This window comes from Cherax quadricarinatus, unplaced genomic scaffold, assembly GCF_038502225.1.
Source record: "Cherax quadricarinatus isolate ZL_2023a unplaced genomic scaffold, ASM3850222v1 Contig735, whole genome shotgun sequence".
NCBI lineage: Eukaryota > Metazoa > Arthropoda > Malacostraca > Decapoda > Parastacidae > Cherax > Cherax quadricarinatus.
The window spans coordinates 42,851-64,561 of record NW_027195761.1 but is presented as its reverse complement, the minus strand read 5'-3'; the positions used below and the strand labels follow the sequence as shown (position 1 = coordinate 64,561).

The window sequence follows — 21,711 nt, the reverse complement described above, 5'->3', positions numbered from 1 at the left end:
ACATTTCGACTTTGAGGCTTTGCATTTTGATGTGGGCGGGGTTTCCAAGGACATTCGGAGGGCAGTGATGTATGTGGTGGCAGATTTTCTGTATGTGTCTTGGTGCATGCGGGAGGTGGGGGGTGATTGTGGGGTGCGGGCGCTTGCGGCGAGTGTCAGGGGGTGGCTTTCCGAAGTGTCTTGTGCCAGGATGGTTTTTTAATAATTGAGGTAGTACTGCTCTGTACATGTTTTATTAGGAGCTATAATGTTATATTATGTTTTTTAGTGTGTGAAAGAGTAAGTCTGATATTGCTCTGGAACTTTGTTAATAAACATATATATCTTGTTGAACATGACAATACATAAATATGGGAATATATATTTAGTATGTGTGTTTCAATATCTAGTGTTCTGTTACCATATTATTTGGTACCCTTCACTTTGTCAAGTAATTACTATCTATATTTTGTGTGTATGCATATATTTGTACGCTCGTGTGCACATGTCCGTGCGTGCGCCCTCGTGTGTGTATGTGCGAGCACGCGCTAGTGTGGGTGTATGATCCACTTAATATTTGTATTTATAACTCATTACAATTGTGACCAGGTGTGGACGTATCAGTGGTTCATTACTTTGTAATTTGTTCATGACTGTAACCATGTATAGGAGTGAAGCTGATTCATTACCTCTGTAACTTGCCATGATTGTGACCAGATCTACCTGGAGTTCATTACCTTTGTAACTAGTTCAGCTATCATAACTTTGGGGTCCAGTCACTGGACCCATTATGTACCTTTGTAATCTTTTGACTACCGCCCACAGGATGGGTATGTGGTGCATAATAAAGATATTAAACTAAAGTGCGTGTGTGTGTGTGTGTGTGTGTGTGTGTGTGTGTGTGTGTGTGTGTGTGTGTGTGTGTGTGTGTGTGTGTGTGTGTGTGTGTGTGTGTGTGGTGTGTGTGACTCAACAATCAATATTTGCACCAATAACTCATTACAGTTGTGACCGGGTGTGGAAGTGTGAATTGCTCATTACTCTATAATTTGTTCATGATTGTAGCCATGTATAAACGTAAGTAACCATTCTACAGAATTCATTACCTTTGTAACTTGTGAACTCATTACCTTTGTACCTAGTTCAGCTATCAAAACTTTGGGGGCCCAGTCCCTGGACCCATTACGTACCTCTGTAATCTGTAAATACCTTTGTAACTTGTCATGATTGTGACCAGACTTACCTGGAGTTCATTACCTTTGTAAATTGTGAGTTCATTACCTTTGTAAATTGTGAGTTCATTACCTTTGTAAATTGTGAGTTCATTACCTTTGTAAATTGTGAGTTCATTACCTTTGTAAATTGTGAGTTCATTACCTCTGTAACTTGCTCAGCTATCAAAACTTTGGAGTCCAGTCCCTGGACCAATTATGTACCTCTGTAATCTTTTGACTACCGCCCACAGGATGGGTATGGGGTGCATAATAAACATATTAAACTAAAAACTGTTAGTTAAGTAAACAAATGTAAGATATTGTGACGCCTAGTGCAAGTGGCACTTAATTTTGCACTGGGGAAAAGGGGGGGGGGGTAATTTAATTATGATTGGATCATCACGACATGTACTTGAATGTGTGTACACTGTACGTAGAGGACGGGAAGGATTGAGAGGATTGTCAATATTTGTATTAATTCCTAAGTAATTTTCATGGAATTCTCTGTAATGACAATGTACACCTATTAGTCGGGTGATAAGTATAATTGAAATAACCATACTTATTGTAATATAATTTTTGATTGATGAAATGGATAATCTGGGTTTTGGCATTCGAGTAAAGAGATAAAAAACATAGGTGATGGGGGATATTTTGTGACAGCACAAAGATGAACCTGCAGTGTGTATTTAGGAAATGAAAAATTTATATTTTCTGTGGTGGAGTCGATAAGGGGTTCTTTTAATCTTTATTTTTAAGGTATTGTAATGCATTTTTAAATAAAAAAAAATTATTGCATTTGCAGTTTGTTTTGTAAGCCATGAGGCAGTTATAACCTTTACCATTTTAAGTTTTAGGAACAGATGTACCATTGTAGTGTATGCTTCATATTCTTACGTGTTGTACAATTCATACTTTTGTATAGCATATATAGATGTGTTAGGGTTAACTTTATTTACTGTGCACTCTTGTGGTTCTAATTTTATATTGTACTTCTCAGATAAAGGATGGGGGGCTTCTGTCTGGGGTAGGGGGAGGTTTAGGGAGCGGGCAGGTGAAACATATCGACTTCTTTATTTTTCAACCGATTACGTTCATTTTTGGTGTACTATTAGAAGCTTATATCAAATATCCTGTGCTGAAGTTTCAATCACATCGGCCAAAAAGGAAATGAAATATGCAAAATTTACGAAAAATTGCATTTGGCAGGGGAGTCCTTCTCAGTGGTACTTGGAAAAGTGGTTTTGACACTTGCTGCTGATAGAACACCTCTAATTCCATCACTGTAAGTGTACCTATTCTAAAATAAACCTTATCTTCATGCTAAAAAAAATAAGTTTCATAACTTTTTTGACATATTGGAAGATGTCGGTCTTGTTGCCCACATAAATCTAAAAATATTTGGGATAGTTCAGAAAGGTACACTCCACCTTGTAAAGCAATCATTCTCCTATGTTTGTTGTGAAAATCAAGTCAATTCATTCATAAATAAAGATGAATTGTCCCTAAATAGGTAAATAAGTTACTTTCGAGATATAGGCCGAAGCGCGCGGCACCCCAGCTGCCCGGGAAATAATTTTTTTCCCCGAAAAATTCGCTTTATTTTACACTTTTTGCGTGACCTACGAGTGTTTATTACAGTTAACCATTGTAAATCCGTTTTCTCTCATCACTTGTAAGAGATACGAAACTTCACGGGATACACCGATAGAAATTTTTCCCTCTTGAGCATCATATTATGCTATATATTATTTTTTACGGTGTGCTTTTTATGTTTATATGCTATTATTATATTGCATTATGTCATAATAGATCAATTGTGATAGATAAATAAGCCTTATAATTGATATTAGCGTGGGTATGGAATATTTATGGAATATTTTTTTGACTGGAGGTGTCGGCCATTTTGGGTACTATACCCAGGGTACCTGACTGGTTACTTGACCATATTAGCTCCGCCCGCTCGGGCATGATCTCAGACAGTGAATTTGTATTATATTAGACATAAAGATATAAGAAAACGATAAAAATAACACGGGGAAAAAACGTAAACAAAGCCGAGTTAGCGCTTCTTACGCAATATGACGCGTCAGCACTGTCACCATGCCTGTTATAAATGGCTGTAATTCCTTTTAGAAACATCGTACAAGGATAATAATTATACCAGAGTGTAGCCAGAAAGTTCAGCTATTTTTTTTGGTAACAATAACTCTATTTTCATATTTTTTCGAATTTTTTTTGCTCCGCGCGCGTGAACCTGACCGCTCTCTTAGTTCGCAAGGTTACGGTATGAAACATACTGTGCTCTTTTGAGTTAGTACCTCATGACTTAAGTCATAGTAAAGAATATCTGGTTTTACTGTTGATGTAGTTTGTACGGAAGTATGTATCAATACTTTCCCTAATTTGGTAATTGTTTGTGTTTTCATTAGATACTCTTTGTTACATGATGCATAATTTTTATATTTGTATGTGGTATTATATGGCCATGGAAAGTTTATTACATCTGTTGACGGATAAGGCCTGTTTGTTTTTTATGTTCTGTGATGTACTTTTTAAATAAAATATAAAAAAAAAGTAAGTAGTGTTGAGTGGCAATGTGGCCGCTATCAGTGTTTGTAATAGTACTGGTGAGTGGCTGGATAATATCTATTTAGTGTTTGTAAGCAGAGCTCAGTCTGATAAGATTTTAATATATAATGGTGTTTTGCCAGTTTGACAAACAGCAGGAACGTGAGCTGATGTGGGATAACAGCTCTTACCCAATAAAATTAATGTGTAAAAAAATCCTTTGCTACAGTGCAGTGATATAAAATATTAAATATCTTTACAATCATTCATTCAGTTGATATCCAATTTTAGCGTTGCTGGACATGGTTTGAGTTCCAACTTTTGTGCCTCTTGAGTTACAGCTTTACAATACACTAACGATGTACTGATCTTTCTTTCAGGAGTCTGATCTTCACATTCAAGGTCCGACGTATTGACCTCAAGCTTTATCAGTGTATGATAATGGTAACTCCAACCTCCTAGATCTTTTAAATGTGATTGATAGCGTCCTCAATTCACACACTGAGGGTCCGGGATCGATCCCAGAACTGGTGAAGAGTTGGGCATGTTTCGTTACACCTGCTGCCATTGTTCATCTAGCGGAAAGTAGGTACCTATGTGTTAGATGACTTAGTTTTGGATCGCATCCTGGGGAACAAGATTAACTTAATTTAGTTGCCTGAAATACTCTACATATCGGAGTATAAAACAAATTCTAATCTGGGAGTGATAATGTCAGAGAATCTCACTTTAAAAGACACCACGATGTATCTACCACATCTGCTAAGAAAATGATAGGATGGATAATGAGAACCTTCAGAACCAGAGATGCCAAACCCATAATGACTTTTTTTCAAATCGCTTGTTCTCTCTCTGCTGGATTGTTGCTGTACACTAACTGCTCCCTTCAAAGCAGGCGAAATTGCGAACCTTGAGAATATACAGAGAGCCTTTACAGCTTGTATAAGTTCGATAAAGCATGTAAATTACTGGAAACGGCTGAAGTCCCTTGATTTGTACTCCCTGGAAAGCAGGTGAGAGACACATTATAATATTCACTTGGAAAATCCTAGAGAAACTAGTCCCAAATCTGCAAACGAAAATCACTCCCTAAGAAAGCAAAAGGCTCGGGAGGAGATGCACCATTCCCCCAATGAAAAGCAGGGGCGCCACGAGTATGCTAAGAGACAACATGTTGTCAGGGGCCCCAAGACTGTTTAAGTGAATCCCAGCATACGTAATGGGGATTGCCAATAGACCCCTGGCTGTCTTCAAGGCGCTGGACAGGCACCTAAATTCAGTACCTTACGAGCTGGGCTGAGGCTCGTACGTTGGTTTATGTGCGGCCAGCAGTAACAACCTGGTCGATCAGGCCCTGATCCATCACAATGTCTGGTCACGGACCTGGCTGCGGGGGCGTTGACCCCCGAAATTCCCACCAGGTATACTCCAGGTATAACAAGGGGGGTTTCTATATAGTATGTCAGTGATGTCAACTAGGTCTGTATTAGTTTTACCATGTACTTGTAGAAATAAAGATTGTTATTATTATTATTAATATTATTAGTAGTAGTAATAGTAGTATACCTATTTCCGCATTATAAGACACATGTTGCAAACTGCAACTCGTATATCTTTAAGTAAGTTTAGATGCTGATTGACATAAGCGTCGGAGAAGAGGTTATCTACAGTACAAAGCTTAGTCACGCTGATTTAATCAATTCACCTTGAACAGAACTGTTTTTATTTCTTGCCTTAATTAATATACGTAAGGTTTCCATCTCTACTTGATCTACACATGAAGACTTAATCAGCAATTGTAAAACAAATACCATATCAGAAGATGATTGGAGAATATTTCTGTAACACTACGTTATCTCTACACGCTGTATATTAGTTTGCCAGGACTCAGGGACCAGTGTATTGAACAGAGGACTGTGAGTGTGTCGAGTGTTGGTCTTCCACCACTTGAGTGTTTATCCCTCACACTGCACCTCCAGAGGGATTCTATTACTCAACTGAAGAAAAGGGAGTGTACAGGTATATTTCACGAATCTGCTTAATTTAAAATGTTTTCGTTCTATTGCTTCACGCCATAATGATAAATCTGTCATTCAACTATTTAAAGACGTACTATCAGGGCCCAGTCGCTGGACCCATTATGTACCTATGTAATCTGTAAATATCTTTGTAACTTGTCATGATTGTAACCAGATATACCTGGAGTTCATTACCTTGCTCAACTATCAAAACTTTGGGGCCCAGTCCATAGACCCATTATGTACCTCTGTAATCTTTTGACTACCGCCCACAGGATGGGTATGGGCTGCATAATAAAGATATTAAACTAACTAACTAAACACGCTTCCAGTCCTCTTTTAATTCGCCTCGCCTACCTGTGGTTACCCGCAGATATCTAAATGTCTTTTCTTCTATTAGATAATTAGATGGTATTATTGTTGATCTTTTACTGTTAATGAACCCATTCACATATTTACTCAGTTAGGTTAGGTAAGGTTCGTCAGTGCCAATTGTTGTCTCCTGTTTTCAACCGCTGACTTAATTATCCCCGAAGACACACCTTCACATGGTTCCTGATTCTCTTCTCCAAACTTTGCTTTAGGAGTTTAAAATACTTCATTCGACTGCCTACAAATTTTGAACACTGGTTTACTGTACCAAGGACAGGATCCAAGCAACTATTTGGGCGTTCAAGTGCTTTATCATCGAAGATACATAGCCAATTAGTGAAATTTCGTTTCTTTGTCATTTATTATGAATGCCCATTCTGATTGACTTTCAACATTCAATAAAGGTGTGTCCTAGTTACTATTTACATGCATACATATTTACCTGGAGACAAATGGTCTGAGGCCAGGCCTCGTGGTATGGGTCTGATCAACCAGTCTGTTACTGCTGGCCGCACGCAAACTGACGTACGAACCACAGCCCGGCTGGTCAGGTACTGACTTTAGGTGCCTGTCCAGTGCCTTTTTGGAGACAGCCAGGAGTCTATTGGTAATCCCCCTTATGTATGCTGGGAGGAAGTTGAACAGTCTTGGGCCCCTGACACATTGTGTTGTCTCTCAGTGTACTCGTGGCGTCCCTGATTTTCACTGAGGGAATGTTGCATCTCCTGCCGAGTCTTTTGCTTTCATAGGGAGTGATTTTCGTATGCAAGTTTGGTACTAATCCCTCTATGATTTTCCAAGTGAATATTATCTTGTATCACTCTCGTTTGCATTCCAGGGAATGCAAATCAAGGGACTTCAACCATTCACAGTAACTTACGTACCTTATCGTACTTACGTGTTCCGTGAAAGTTCTATGTACACTCTGCAGTTCAACAATTTCGCCTGCCTTGAAGGGGGCAGTTAATGTACAGCAGTATTCCAGCCTAGAGAGCACAAGCGATTTGAAGAGAATCATCATGGGCTTGGCATCCCTAGTTTTGAAGGTTCTCTTTATCCATCCTATCATCTTCATAGCAGATGCAGTAGATACGTTGTTGTGGTCTTTGAAGGTGAGATCCTCTGACATTATCACTCCCAGGTCTTTCACATTACTTTTTCGCTCTATGGTATGGTTAGAAACTGTTGTATGCCCTGATACGGCAGGTGTTGCATATCTGAGTAGTTGAAATTTCTCTTCATTGAACTTCATATTGTTTTGAGTGGCCCATTTTAAGATTTGGTTGATGTCCGCTTGGAGTCTCGCGGTGTCTTCGATGGAGGTCACTGTCATGACAATTCGGGTGTCATTCACAAAGGAAGACACGGAGCTATGACTTACATTTCTGCCTAAGTCAGATATGAGGATGAGGAATAGGATAGGAGCAAATACTGTGCCTTGTGGAACAGAGCTTTTCACTGTAGATGCCTCGGACTTAACTCTGTTTACTATTACTCTTTATGTTCTATTTGTCAGGAAGTTATAGATCCATCTACCAACTTTTCTTGTTATTCCTTTCTCTCGCATTTTGTGCACTCTTACACTATGGTCAAACTTGTGGAAGGCTTTTGCAAAGCCTATGTATATTACTCTGCATTTTGTTAATCCTCAACAGCATCCAGGACCTTGTCATAATGGTCCAGTAGCTGGGACAGGCAGGAGCAACCTGCTCTAAACCCATGTTGCCCTGGGTTGTGTAACTGATGGGTGTTTAGGTGGTTTGGGATCTTGCTTCTTAGAACCCTTTCAAAGATTTTTGTGATATGGGATGTTAGTGCTGTCGATCTGCAGTTCTTTTTAATTACTTAGCTGCCACCTTTGTAGAGTGGGGCTATGTCTGTTGTTTTTAGTGATTGTGGGATGACCCCTGTGTCCATGCTCCCTCTCTATAGAATGCGGAAGGCACGTAACAGGGGCTTCTTGTAGTTTTTGATGAACACGGAGTTCCATGAGTCTAGGCCTGAGGCAGAGTGCATAGGTGTGTCATTTATTGCTTTTTCAAAGTCTTGTGGTGTTAGGATATTATTTTTGAGATGACCAGATTTTGGGTTTCATTCATAAAGAATTCATTTGGAGTGCCGACCCTTAGTTTGGGTAGTTTATTAATTTGAGTAGATTCATCTAATCCAGCAAGGTAAATCCCTACCTCTTTCATGAGATCTTTTCCACACAATTTACTATTATTTGACTTCACTATATTTAACACTTGAGATATCTCTAAGTTATTATAGTGTCCCGGAAATCAACCTTTCCCAAGAGATTTATTTTCAAATTACCATATGCAGTTACCTTCCTAGAACATGGTCCAATATCCTTTGAATGTCTCGACCCATTCTTCGGATAATGTCCAGATAGACGCCCCACTGTCAATCTCAAAAGGAACTTGTGACCTGGAATACGTCACAGTCTCTGTTGGTCAAGACTATATCTGGTGTCCCCGGATGAGGTCCTACATACGACTTAAAGAATGGGCCTTGAAACGACAGATTTCTGGTTTTCATGACATTAAATAAGTGATTTCCCTTTAAGTTACCCAACGGATTATCAGCTCCGCAGTTAAAGAGTGCAGGATGATGGGCATCAAAATCTCCTGCCAAAACTGTAGGAATATTTCTACTCAAGATCCGATGGAGGGGAATGGACTCTATACATGGTTGTCTCGGAGGAAAATACCCAGTTCCTATAAGTAGCTGACCATAAGAGGTCGTCAGCTAAATTGCAATAATGTTATCCTCGTCAACATGAACATTATGGAACATATAACCTAGTTTAACTAGGACGGCAACTCCACTATGAGGTCCTCTCGATTTCTCTACAATAGAGTACCCACGTAAGTTGATATGCTGATCTGCTCTCGCAGCTGCCTCATTCAGGAGGATGATGTCAGGGTGGTAATTATGTAGTTCATCTTCGAGGAGGTACCGGTTATCAAAGAAACGTTGAACATTAAGTTGGAAAATTGTAATCACGTCTGCAAGTATGGTCACAACTGGAATGCAAACTCTCCCTACTCGACTCAGCAAGTAGTTTCCTGCATACTGACCATGTTACCGTCATCACTGGAGGTGGTAATATCAACAGATGCATTAGAGTCATCATCTGACAACTGATGTGTGGTATTCCCTATTACAGGGTGCAGAGGCACATCAGTTTCGAAAGGAGACATGGGGGGCTCCAAGGGAAAAAGTGGAGATATAAAAAATACCTGGAAAACACTCTCTCAGATTCTGGGCACTCACAAACTGAAAAAAAAACCAAGAATATTGTCCTAACTAAACCAAACGAAACACCACTGCATCCCATTGATACAGTTAACAAGATAAACGACTTCTCAACCATAGGATCTAATCTCGCCAGTAAAATCCCAGGTACCAACGCCCTTGCAAATGATTACTTAGATGGGAATTTCCCAAACTCCTTCTATCTTGCACCTACTGAGCACACTGAAGTCACCACGATTATTAAGTCACTTAAAAATAATTCAGGGAATCTGTCTCACGTCCAGCCATTTTCGTACAAGTGAGCGGCCCATGTCCTTTCTCATTTTATTTCATTACTTTTTAACTAGTCACTAGAAACTAGCACTTTCCTGACACTACTCAAGACAGCAAGGGTTACACCAATACATAAAGGTGGTGACCCCAAAGATGTAAACAACTATAGGCCAATATCAAACTTACAATTGTTATCCAAAATCTTTGGGAAACTCGAGCACAAGAGATTATATTCGCTTATAACAGCACAAAACATAGTCAACCCTGCCAATTTGGCTTCAGAAAAAATAAAAGCATTAATAATGCAATTGTAAAAATGCTAGATCTGCTTTACACAGCACTGGAAAATACAGAATATCCATTAGGTCTTTTTATTGACCTAAGAAAAGCTTTTGACACAGTAGATCACGGCATCCTACTCCACAAACTTGACCATTATGGTATAAGAGGCGATGCACTTGCATATTTCAAATTTTACCTTACTAATAGATATCAGTATGTCACCATTAAAGACACAACCTCATCAACACGACTACTTGATAGTGGAGTTACCTGGAGTTTACCTGGAGAGAGTTCCGGGGGTCAACGCCCCCGCGGCCCGGTCTGTGACCAGGCCTCCTGGTGGATCAGAGCCTGATCAACCAGGCTGTTGCTGCTGGCTGCACGCAAACCAACGTACGAGCCACAGCCCGGCTGGTCAGGAACTGACTTTAGGTGCTTGTCCAGTGCCAGCTTGAAGACTGCCAGGGATCTGTTGGTAATCCCCCTTATGTATGCTGGGAGGCAGTTGAACAGTCTCGGGCCCCTGACACTTATTGTATGGTCTCTTAACGTGCTAGTGACACCCCTGCTTTTCATTGGGGGGATGGTGCATCGTCTGCCAAGTCTTTTGCTTTCGTAGTGAGTGATTTTTGTGTGCAAGTTCGGTACTAGTCCCTCTAGGATTTTCCAGGTGTATATAATCATGTATCTCTCCCTCCTGCGTTCCAGGGAATACAGGTTTAGAAACCTCAAGCGCTCCCAGTAATTGAGGTGTTTTATCTCCGTTATGCGCGCCGTGAAAGTTCTCTGTACATTTTCTAGGTCGGCAATTTCACCTGCCTTGAAAGGTGCTGTTAGTGTGCAGCAATATTCCAGCCTAGATAGAACAAGTGACCTGAAGAGTGTCATCATGGGCTTGGCCTCCCTAGTTTTGAAGGTTCTCATTATCCATCCTGTCATTTTTCTAGCAGATGCGATTGATACAATGTTATGGTCCTTGAAGGTGAGATCCTCCGACATGATCACTCCCAGGTCTTTGACGTTGGTGTATCGCTCTATTTTGTGGCCAGAATTTGTTTTGTACTCTGATGAAGATTTAATTTCCTCGTGTTTACCATATCTGAGTAACTGAAATTTCTCATCGTTGAACTTCATATTTTCTGCAGCCCACTGAAAGATTTGGTTGATGTCCGCCTGGAGCCTTGCAGTGTCTGCAATGGAAGACACTGTCATGCAGATTCGGGTGTCATCTGCAAAGGAAGACATGGTGCTGTGGCTGACATCCTTGTCTATGTCGGATATGAGGATGAGGAACAAGATGGGAGCGAGTACTGTGCCTTGTGGAACAGAGCTTTTCACCGTAGCTGCCTCGGACTTTACTCTGTTGACGACTACTCTCTGTGTTCTGTTAGTGAGGAAATTATAGATCCATCGACCGACTTTTCCTGTTATTCCGTTAGCACGCATTTTGTGCGCTATTACGCCATGGTCACACTTGTCGAATGCTTTTGCAAAGTCTGTATACATTATATCTGCATTCTTTTTGTCTTCTAGTGCATTTAGGACCTTGTCGTAGTGATCCAATAGTTGAGACAGACAGGAGCGACCTGTTCTATACCCATGTTGCCCTGGGTTGTGTAACTGATGGGTTTCTAGATGGGTGGTGATCTTGCTTCTTAGGACCCTTTCAAAGATTTTTATGATATGGGATGTTAATGCTATTGGTCTGTAGTTCTTTGCTGTTGCTTTACTGCCTCCTTTGTGGAGTGGGGCTATGTCTGTTGTTTTTAGTAACTGTGGGACGACCCCCGTGTCCATGCTCCCTCTCCATAGGATGGAAAAGGCTCGTGATAGGGGCTTCTTGCAGTTCTTGATGAACACGGAGTTCCATGAGTCTGGCCCTGGGGCAGAGTGCATGGGCATGTCATTTATCGCCTGTTCGAAGTCATTTGGCGTCAGGATAACATCGGATAGGCTTGTGTTAATCAAATTTTGTGGCTCTCTCATTTTGATCTTCGACTCTCAGTCTGGTTAGCGGCTTGCTAAAAACTGAGTCATATTGGGACTTGAGTAGCTCACTCATTTCCTTGCTGTCATCTGTGTATGACCCATCTTGTTTAAGTAGGGGTCCAATACTGGACGTTGTTCTCGACTTTGATTTGGCATAGGAGAAGAAATACTTTGGGTTTCTTTCGATTTCATTTATGGCTTTTAGTTCTTCCCGCGATTCCTGACTCCTAAAGGATTCTTTTAGCTTAAGTTCGATGCTTGCTATTTCTCTGACCAGTGTCTCCCTACGCATTTCAGATATATTGACCTCTTTTAGCCGCTCTGTTATTCTTTTCCGTCGCCTGTAAAGGGAGCGTCTGTCTCTTTCTATTTTACATCTACTCCTCCTTTTTCTTAGAGGAATAAGCCTTGTGCATACATCGAGTGCCAAAAAGTTAATTTGTTCTAGGCATAAGTTGGGGTCTGTGTTGCTTAGTATATCTTCCCAGCTTATATCGGTTAGGACTTGGTTTATTGGTCCCACTTTATGTTTTTGTTATTGAAATTGAATTTGGTGAATGCTCCCTCGTGACTAGTCTCATTATGTCGGTCTGGGGCTCCACGCATATATGTCTGAACCTCAATTATGTTGTGATGTGACTATATTGTTTTTGATATGGTGACATTTCTTATCAGATCATCATTGTTAGTGAAGATGAGGTCTAGTGTATTCTCCAGTCTAGTAGGTTCTATTATTTGCTGGTTTAAATTGAGCTTTGTGCAGAGATTTAAAAGCTCGTGTGAGTGTGAGTTTTCATCAGAGCTGCCTCCTGGTGTTATTACTGCAACAATATTATTTGCTATATTCCTCCATTTTAGGTGCCTTAAGTTGAAATCCCCCAGGAGCAAGATGTTGGGTGCAGGAGCTGGAAGATTTTCCAGACAGTGGTCAATTTTTAACAGCTGTTCCTGGAATTGCTGGGATGTTGCATCCGGAGGCTTGTAGACTACCACAATGACTAGGTTTTGGTTCTCGACCTTTACTGCTAAAACTTCCACTACATCATTTGAGGCATTAAGCAGTTCTGTGCAAACAAGTGACTCTGCAATGTACAGGCCAACCCCCTCCCCCTCCCCCTTTTGCCTGTTCACTCTGTCACATCTGTATAGGTTGTAACCTGGGATCCATATTTCGTTGTCCAAGTGATCCTTTATGTGGGTCTCAGTGAAAGCCGGGAACATTGCCTTTGCCTCTGCAAGCAGTCCACGGATGAAAGGTATTTTGTTGTTTGTTGCTGGCTTTAGACCCTGTATATTTGCAAAGAAGAATGTTATCGGACTGGTGGTATTGTTGGTACTGGGGGGGGGACTTTTTTCCGGCATTAGTATCTGTATCTGTTGGTTTGGAGTGGAGGCCATCGACTGTGGTTCCACTCCAGGAATGACTGGATTTGGTGTACGATTTCTGTCATTTCCTGCCAGTTTTTTTTCCTTCCTGGCACTAAAAAACCTCTCCCTCTTGAGTGGCTGTGGCTACCCAGGTTTTCCCATGGCCTGGATGTTTTGTATCTTTTTGTCCCCTTTAGATGTTATGCCTGGCAATTTAAGTTATAGCACAGTCTTTCCTGTACTGAAGAGGTACACAGTTCAGGCTGAAAAAGCTTACAGGAAGGGAGTTTGCATTTTCCTGTTGTCATATGGGCATGGCATTTTCTAGGGTGGTCATAGTTGCACGTCCCATCTGTTTTTCCAGATTTCCCATGCCTGCAGATACCAAGTGCATAGTATGTGCACAGGCTTGGTTTCCGTTTGCCTTGGGTTTCTGTGACTGTATTCCCTGTTGGTGCATGTTTCCCTGTCTTACTCTTATCCTCCCTAGCACCAACAATGGAGCTCCCACCAGTTGTTTTTGGTAATATATCCTCACTATTGCTAGTGGAGTCCTCTTGTTTGCTATTTCCTGCGGTATTTCTAGTTTGCAATATTGGTTTTATCTTATCTTTGACTACACTTGTTTCCCTACTACGGCTCCTGTCCCCTATGAGGTCATTTATATGTATTCCTTCCTGCGTATAATTCCCGACTACCTGGACAAAATCTCCAGCTTCACCATTACTGTCTCCCAGGACAGCATCTCCAGCTTCACCATTACTGTCTCCCAGGACAGCACCTCCAGCTTCACCATTACTGTCTCCCAGGACAGCACCTCCAGCTTCACCATTACTGTCTCCCAGGACAGCACTATCAGCCCCACATTTACTGACTACCAGGACTTCACCTCCAGCCTTACAGTTTCTGACTACATGGCCAGTATCGAGGGCAGTACCATTCAGCCCAGACATTTTATGTTCCCATCTGTTGTAGAAAGCTTCCAGGTTGTCTATGAAAGCAGCTTTGATGTTGTCCTCTTTTAATACCCTTGTGATTTTAGTCCACAGATTTATCTCATTTGGGCATACCCAAAAACACTTCCCTGTTTTAATACTGCTTGTAGCTAGTTCTTGGATATCTGCACAAGGAGCGTGACACCAATTTCCACAAAAATGACAATTTATCCATGTGGAAGCCCGTTTGTTTGATTGACCACAGACTACACAGAGCTTCATAATGATTTGAGTTGTTGATTTACTGTAATTCTACTAGCAACCTCTTGAATATTCTATTAATAACCTCCTTAAAAGAAGCTCTGGCTATTTGTATTTCTGTTTCTAACTGTTTTTGTATATTGGACAGCTTACCGTGCACGTTCCTGATTTATATTTATTGTTTGTGTTTGATAAGGGCGCCTACAACCCCATCTGTTTACAGTCTGCTTTATTGTCCAACGAATCCGTTTGAAACCAGTCAAGGGTTCGGACCAGTCAAGGGTTCAGACCAGTCAAGGATTCGGACCAGTCGATCTGATCTGATCAGTGGGTCACTTATTTAATTAAAACATACTGGTCGTTGATTTGAGCTAACACATGAAGGATCTACTGGAAATTATCTACCCGAGTAATATGTGATTTGATTGATACAAAAGTATAACTTGCGTGTTGAAGAAACCGGTGACTGCTTGCAACTCCTACAATGACGAACGGTCGACCCTCAACCCTTGTTTATCAATCGCTGTATCTAGCTTTTCTATTTTTTTTTTCATCTCCACCACAATAAATGCTATATTATCACTATAGTTGACTGGTGGAAATTTTGGAGGAAGGACGCTTTTTCTGTAGTAATAATTGCTTCTCGTTGTGTATATTGCGACTGCTGGTAACTACAGGTTATATGAAATTCACAGTATACGTCTGGTATTTCAAGAAAAAAGAAACTAATGAAAGTCACTCCACTCCACTAAGTACCATTATAATACTGGTTAGTTGCTACTACAACACTGTATTCTGCTATTCACTGGTATCACTAGATTTTATGCGTGTACACTAGCAGGCCAGGAAGATTATTACAACATCTGACCTGTGGTAAGTTTCTGGCGACTTCTGGCACCTGCCTCTATAGGCTTATCACTTCATTTACAAATTCACCTGTTTTCAAATGACACTTTAGCCTTTATCATCAATATACTAGGGAGCCACTGTAGTATACACTATACACTATGTATACACAATGTTATCAGGGAGACTTTCTTTCCTCTGACACGAAAAGTTCAATTATTATTATTTTGCACACGGAACACAGGCCTATGATTCCCCTCTGGCAGTAAACTCTGCTAGGTAGTGCACACTAATTCTCCTTTTTTGACTCAGTATATAATGTTTTCCGCCCAAGATTGGTTCCAGGCGCTAGAGGGATGTATCGTATAGGATTGATGGCACAAATTAAAGTTCTAGCACGTACCTGGAGTTTACCTGGAGAGAGTTCCGGGGGTCAACGCCCCCGCGGCCCGGTCTGAGACCAGGCCTCCTGGTGGATCAGAGCCTGATCAACCAGGCTGTTGCTGCTGGCTGCACGCAAACCAACATACGAGCTACAGCCCGGCTGATCCGGAACTGACTTTAGGTGCTTGTCCAGTGCCAGCTTGAAGACTGCCAGGGGTCTGTTGGTAATCCCCCTTATGTGTGCTGGGAGGCAGTTGAACAGTCTCGGGCCCCTGACACTTATTGTATGGTCTCTTAACGTGCTAGTGACACCCCTGCTTTTCATTGGGGGGATGGTGCATCGTCTGCCAAGTCTTTTGCTTTCGTAGTGAGTGATTTTCGTGTGCAAGTTCGGTACTAGTCCCTCTAGGATTTTCCAGGTGTATATAATCATGTATCTCTCCCTCCTGCGTTCCAGGGAATACAGGTTTAGGAACCTCAAGCACTCCCAATAATTGAGGTGTTTTATCTCCGTTATGCGCGCCGTGAAAGTTCTCTGTACATTTTCTAGGTCGGCAATTTCACCTGCCTTGAAAGGTGCTGTTAGTGTGCAGCAATATTCCAGCCTAGATAGAACAAGTGACCTGAAGAGTGTCATCATGGGCTTGGCCTCCCTAGTTTTGAAGGTTCTCATTATCCATCCTGTCATTTTTCTAGCAGATGCGATTGATACAATGTTATGGTCCTTGAAGGTGAGATCCTCCGACATGATCACTCCCAGGTCTTTGACGTTGGTGTTTCGCTCTATTTTGTGGCCAGAATTTGTTTTGTACTCTGATGAAGATTTAATTTCCTCATGTTTACCATATCTGAGTAATTGAAATTTCTCATCGTTGAACTTCATATTGTTTTCTGCAGCCCACTGAAAGATTTGGTTGATATCTGCCTGGAGCTTTGCAGTGTCTGCAATGGAAGACACTGTCATGCAGATTCGGGTGTCATCTGCAAAGGAAGACACGGTGCTGTGGCTGACATCCTTGTCTATGTCGGATATAAGGATGAGGAACAAGATGGGAGCGAGTACTGTGCCTTGTGGAACAGAGCTTTTCACCGTAGCTGCCTCGGACTTTACTCTGTTGACGACTACTCTCTGTGTTCTGTTAGTGAGGAAATTATAGATCCATCGACCGACTTTTCCTGTTATTCCTTTAGCACGCATTTTGTGCGCTATTACGCCATGGTCACACTTGTCGAAGGCTTTTGCAAAGTCTGTATATATTACATCTGCATTCTTTTTGTCTTCTAGTGCATTTAGGACCTTGTCGTAGTGGTCCAATAGTTGAGACAGACAGGAGCGACCTGTTCTAAACCCATGTTGCCCTGGGTTGTGTAACTGATGGGTTTCTAGATGCGAGAAAACCCGGAGCACAACGAGGCACGCTGACACGCTGTACATGCGTAGAGTGCCACAGGGAAGTGTCCTTGGTCCCCTGCTTTTCCTCTTATACATCAATGATCTTCCTAACGTATCACAACACCTGAAACACAAATTCCTATGCCTGCACCTCGACAGCAACCTGAATTTCAACACCCATATCCAACACATAACAAAAAAAAGTATCCAAAACGGTTGGGATCCTCTCCAAGATGCATTGCTACGTGCCACAATCTGCCCTTCTCACACTGTACCATTCACTCATTTATCCCTACCTCACCTACGCTATTTGTGCTTAGGGATCAACTGCAGCAACACACCTAAAGCCAATAATAACCCAACAAAAAGCCGCAGTAAGAATAATCACGCAATCCAATCCCAGGCAACACTCCTCCCCCCATTCTTCATAGATCTACACTTTCTCACTGTTCAGAACATCCATACTTACTACTGTGCAGCCTACATTTGCAGAACCTTAAATTCCAATATTAACCCTGACCTAAAACCACTTTCTTGGTAGTTGTTACAGGACCCACAGGTATAACACCAGACAAACATCTCTATGACATTCCCTGTGTCTGGCTAAACCTATGGAAAATTTTCTAGGTGTGATTACCTGTATGTACCTCAACATTACATGCATACGAGTAATCTCATTGGGAGACAACAACTATATTGTTTACCGTAGTCACCCCGTGTAGACATGTGAGAAAACTTAACCGCCTCTGGTCACTGCAGGTGGCCTCCTCGACCCTCACAATCTTATCCATATCTCCGAGACCAGTATAAATTGGATAGCACCCACAAGTACAGCGCTACTAATTGTGGACTGCATAGATTATATTAGTTTAACTGAATGAATGGGGGGGGGGTAGGTTACACATGGATATATCCATCAAGGAAAAACATTTGTACATAATCCCACCACTTACCAGATATTCTCTGGTGGCCACTTGATGTAGCTGGATTACCCATAACCTATCCAATTACAACATACCTAACTGGCCAGTATCAGTCTGCTATAACTAGAAGGGTTACTTAACTGTGGGTGATCGATGCTCCTTATTTCTTCCATTCACCATCTCATTTCGATGTCCTGCTACACCGACACGGTTCTTATTCCAGCAGGATGAGGTATCCGTTGGTTTGTCCCGGTTTAGAAGTCGTGACTCCATAAAAACTTCACTATCCTCGAGACAGGAACAACGAGGTAAACATGTGCACACACACTCTGGGAATGGCAGCTCATATCACTTCAACGATTCCTTAACTTAGTGTTATTATCACTGATTACATTACCATTCACACGACGATTTAATGTCTCATAATTATTATACACATTAGAGGTCACTCCATTAAGATCTGAGACCGATGAGTGATGATTAAATCACGGGTAATTTTCCCTGGACACATTCCATGGCGGCGCACCCGTCACCCCCGGTCCTACCATTATTCACTAATTTTACCACTTATTACAGCGGTGCCGTCAATCACGTTCCCTCACTCTTCACCAGGGACAATCACGACACTTCCTATTATGAAGTGAGGCCTATATTAATCCTTAGACCGCCGTGAACTCCAATTTCCTGGTCCCATGTTTTCACAGCCTCTTAAACCCATTCAAAACACTGCCGCCTCTCCATGCCCTCTGTCGACCTGTCTCCCCGCACATCCGTGCAGGCGCAAAAGGCCCTGTTGGTTCTATTCAAAATACAATTTAGAACAACAGTAATGCATTAATCATGTATATTTACATTATAAAAATACAGTATAATTATGGGAATTTATTTTCCACAAAACCTATACAAAAATTCAATGTACATAAAAGGGTCTAAAATCTGGAACACCCTACCTGAAAACTCTGGAATTTCAGACACATTCGTCACTTTCAAAACTACCGTTAGAAAACATCGTATCTCCCTGACACACCCCACCATCAGCTAACTACATGACAACCGTCTATTCTCTTGTATCATACACAAAAAAACAACCTTGATCTCCCCTCAATATCTGTGATTCCCCGCAGTTCGCACCTACACTCACCCAATTGACTATAAACATAGAAATGCGTAATACAACTATTACCTAACGAATCTTAATTAACTAGTCATAAGTTTGCCTGTGATACTCCACTATAGGAGCTTCAATAGAAACTATGTATTGTACCAAAACAAAAACCATTCACATTGCTAAATTTACGAATTGTAATGTAGTTACTTAGTCGTAATACCACTATGCTCCTTAATCTGTACCAATATAGTTTTGAATTAATCTTAGTTTGCCCGAAATGCCTAGTCATGCTAGGTGTGATAGTGGCCCTCTCTGTAATTAGATTTATATAAAATGTAAAGCACACAATATCCTATAATATGTAAACCCAACATTGTAATCTTCATAGAGAATAAACTTGATTTGATTTGATTTGGTCTGCAGGGTCAACTTCAATAGCTGTAGGGTGAGCACCGGTGTCTGATGCAAGTTCAGGGTCAGACATTAACGTATTGGGCAGAGGTTCGATTACAGCTGAGTCGTTCAGGAAGGTTGATCCTTGATTGAAGGATGAAGATTGCGTATTTGTCGGGGTAGGGGAGGGCACATAATTCCTATCTTGAGGGGACTGGGACATAATTAACTGCACATTACCAGGGATTACAATGGAATAGATCTCATTGGCCACTAACATGTCATTGAAAATAGCAGAACAGAGTTGAACATCGCTACCTGCTGTATCTTTGGCCAACGTGAACACTAGTCTGAGGACTCAGGAGATATAGAAAATGAAGAAGGACCGTGTGCTTGTGCTTGTTGTAGTTGAGGGTTAAGGGGAGGGTGGGGTGTTGCAGGAGTGGCAGAATTCCAAACATTGGAACTGGTAGAAGTGGCCGGAGGAGTCCCATCAGATCCAGGTAGAGTAGGGAATGAAGCCATGGATATTGTTGGAGGTGCCTGGGGAGTGGTTCTCTTAGAAGTTGACTGCTTCTTTGCATCTAGAATTTTCTGGGTTCTATCTTTTCTCACAGGACAACTAGGGGAAACAGCATGGTGTTTCCCATTGCAAGGGGCATACTTAGGGTTAGTTCTATTATGGCAGTCTCTAAAAGAATGCTCACCAGAGCATATGCTGCAAATTGTTGATTGGCTACTGCATTTATTGGTGGTATGGCCAAATGCATAACATTTGAAACATTGTGTAGCACTTACAAACCGTTCAAAAGAGATTTAGTCAGGTGTACATCTTGTGCCAAAGCATTTGAATCCATGCTGACAAAGGAGTTTGGCTTCTTCCGATGTCTCTAGGATTAACTGTAATGTTACCTGTGTGCTGGCAGATTTAGTAAATTTATACGCCTTGAGAACCTTGAATTCATGATTCTCTTAATTAAGTTCTTCAATAAGTTCTTCTGCAAAGCAGGCTCTCATGAAGCAGTTAATTCTCGCCACAAAGACAGTTCGTTGCGCTTGATAGCTCGCAGGTGGAGTGGGGATGATACCCAGATTCTGCAATTTATCTAGAACATCATGCTTGAGCAGCTGGAGTAACTCATCTTTAGAGGAGAGTAGAAGTACTGCACCAGAGTCGGTTTGAAAAGCATCCACTGGTGCAACAGTAGAATTTGTACAAATACAATCAAGTATTTCCTTCTTAAATTATTTATTGTCTGTGACACGTATTCTTACTCGTATTCGCGTCAAGATGTCCAGGAAGGTCCATCAGACACAGAAAGATTGCTTTAAAAAGAAAAACGTGCCTTAATGTCAGTCCTATCCTAACGCCTTCCTGATAGGTAACCTGATACTAGCCACTAAATGGATACTTTACCTGTTCTCTGGTTTTATACCACATAGAAGGAGAACATAACTTATTCCATTAAACGCGGTGCTCAACATGTCGTCCAATCACCGTGTCCAGTATTATCTTCATTATCAGCATTAATCTGACAAAGCTCAGGAAGCAGAGAGAGAGAGGACCCAGTAGCGATCAGTGAAGAGGCGGGGCCAGGAGCTGAGTCTCGACCCCTGCAAACACAATTAGGTGAGTACAATTAGGTGAGTACTTATTTCACAGGTCTGGACGCTTATCCCAACATTAAACCACATTGCCAATATCTTTTCTATTGGATCCGATTACACTGGATTAAATGCCCACAAATTCCGGTCCTTTCCATTATGCCATATTAAAGCTTCCTCCCTTAACGTTTTTTTGTCCCAATACACCTTTTTAATTAATTCAGTAATGCTTCGAGGTGTGCAATACATTTTCATTTTTGCTAATTTTACTGTAAAAAAACCTCAAGACGCCTATAACAATCGGTGCCATATACCAGATACCCCAAACAAACATCCCAAACTTCAGTGAGAATCTAAAGTCACTAATAACAAACAGACAAATGAACAAGCACCACCTTCTCTTAGCTGGAGACTTCAATATCAACCTTGGCCTACTAGATGATCAGACTGTAACTGATTTCATCAACAATATGAACAACGCACTTCTCATACCAACAATAACTAAACCAACCAGGCTGATTGAGACAAGTGCAACC

The 21,711-nt window shown here is 41.3% G+C and overlaps 1 long non-coding RNA gene across 1 annotated transcript in view; it reads left to right on the top strand.

Annotated features, from left to right (window-relative positions):
* The first annotated feature begins 5,625 nt into the window (after nt 1-5,625).
* Nucleotides 5,626-21,711, top strand: part of LOC128690997 (uncharacterized) — a 57,622-nt gene continuing 41,536 nt past the window's right edge. Inside the window, exon 1 of the long non-coding RNA XR_011391237.1 lies at nt 5,626-5,783. This is a non-coding gene — a long non-coding RNA (uncharacterized lncRNA). The remainder of the gene's footprint in view (nt 5,784-21,711) is intronic.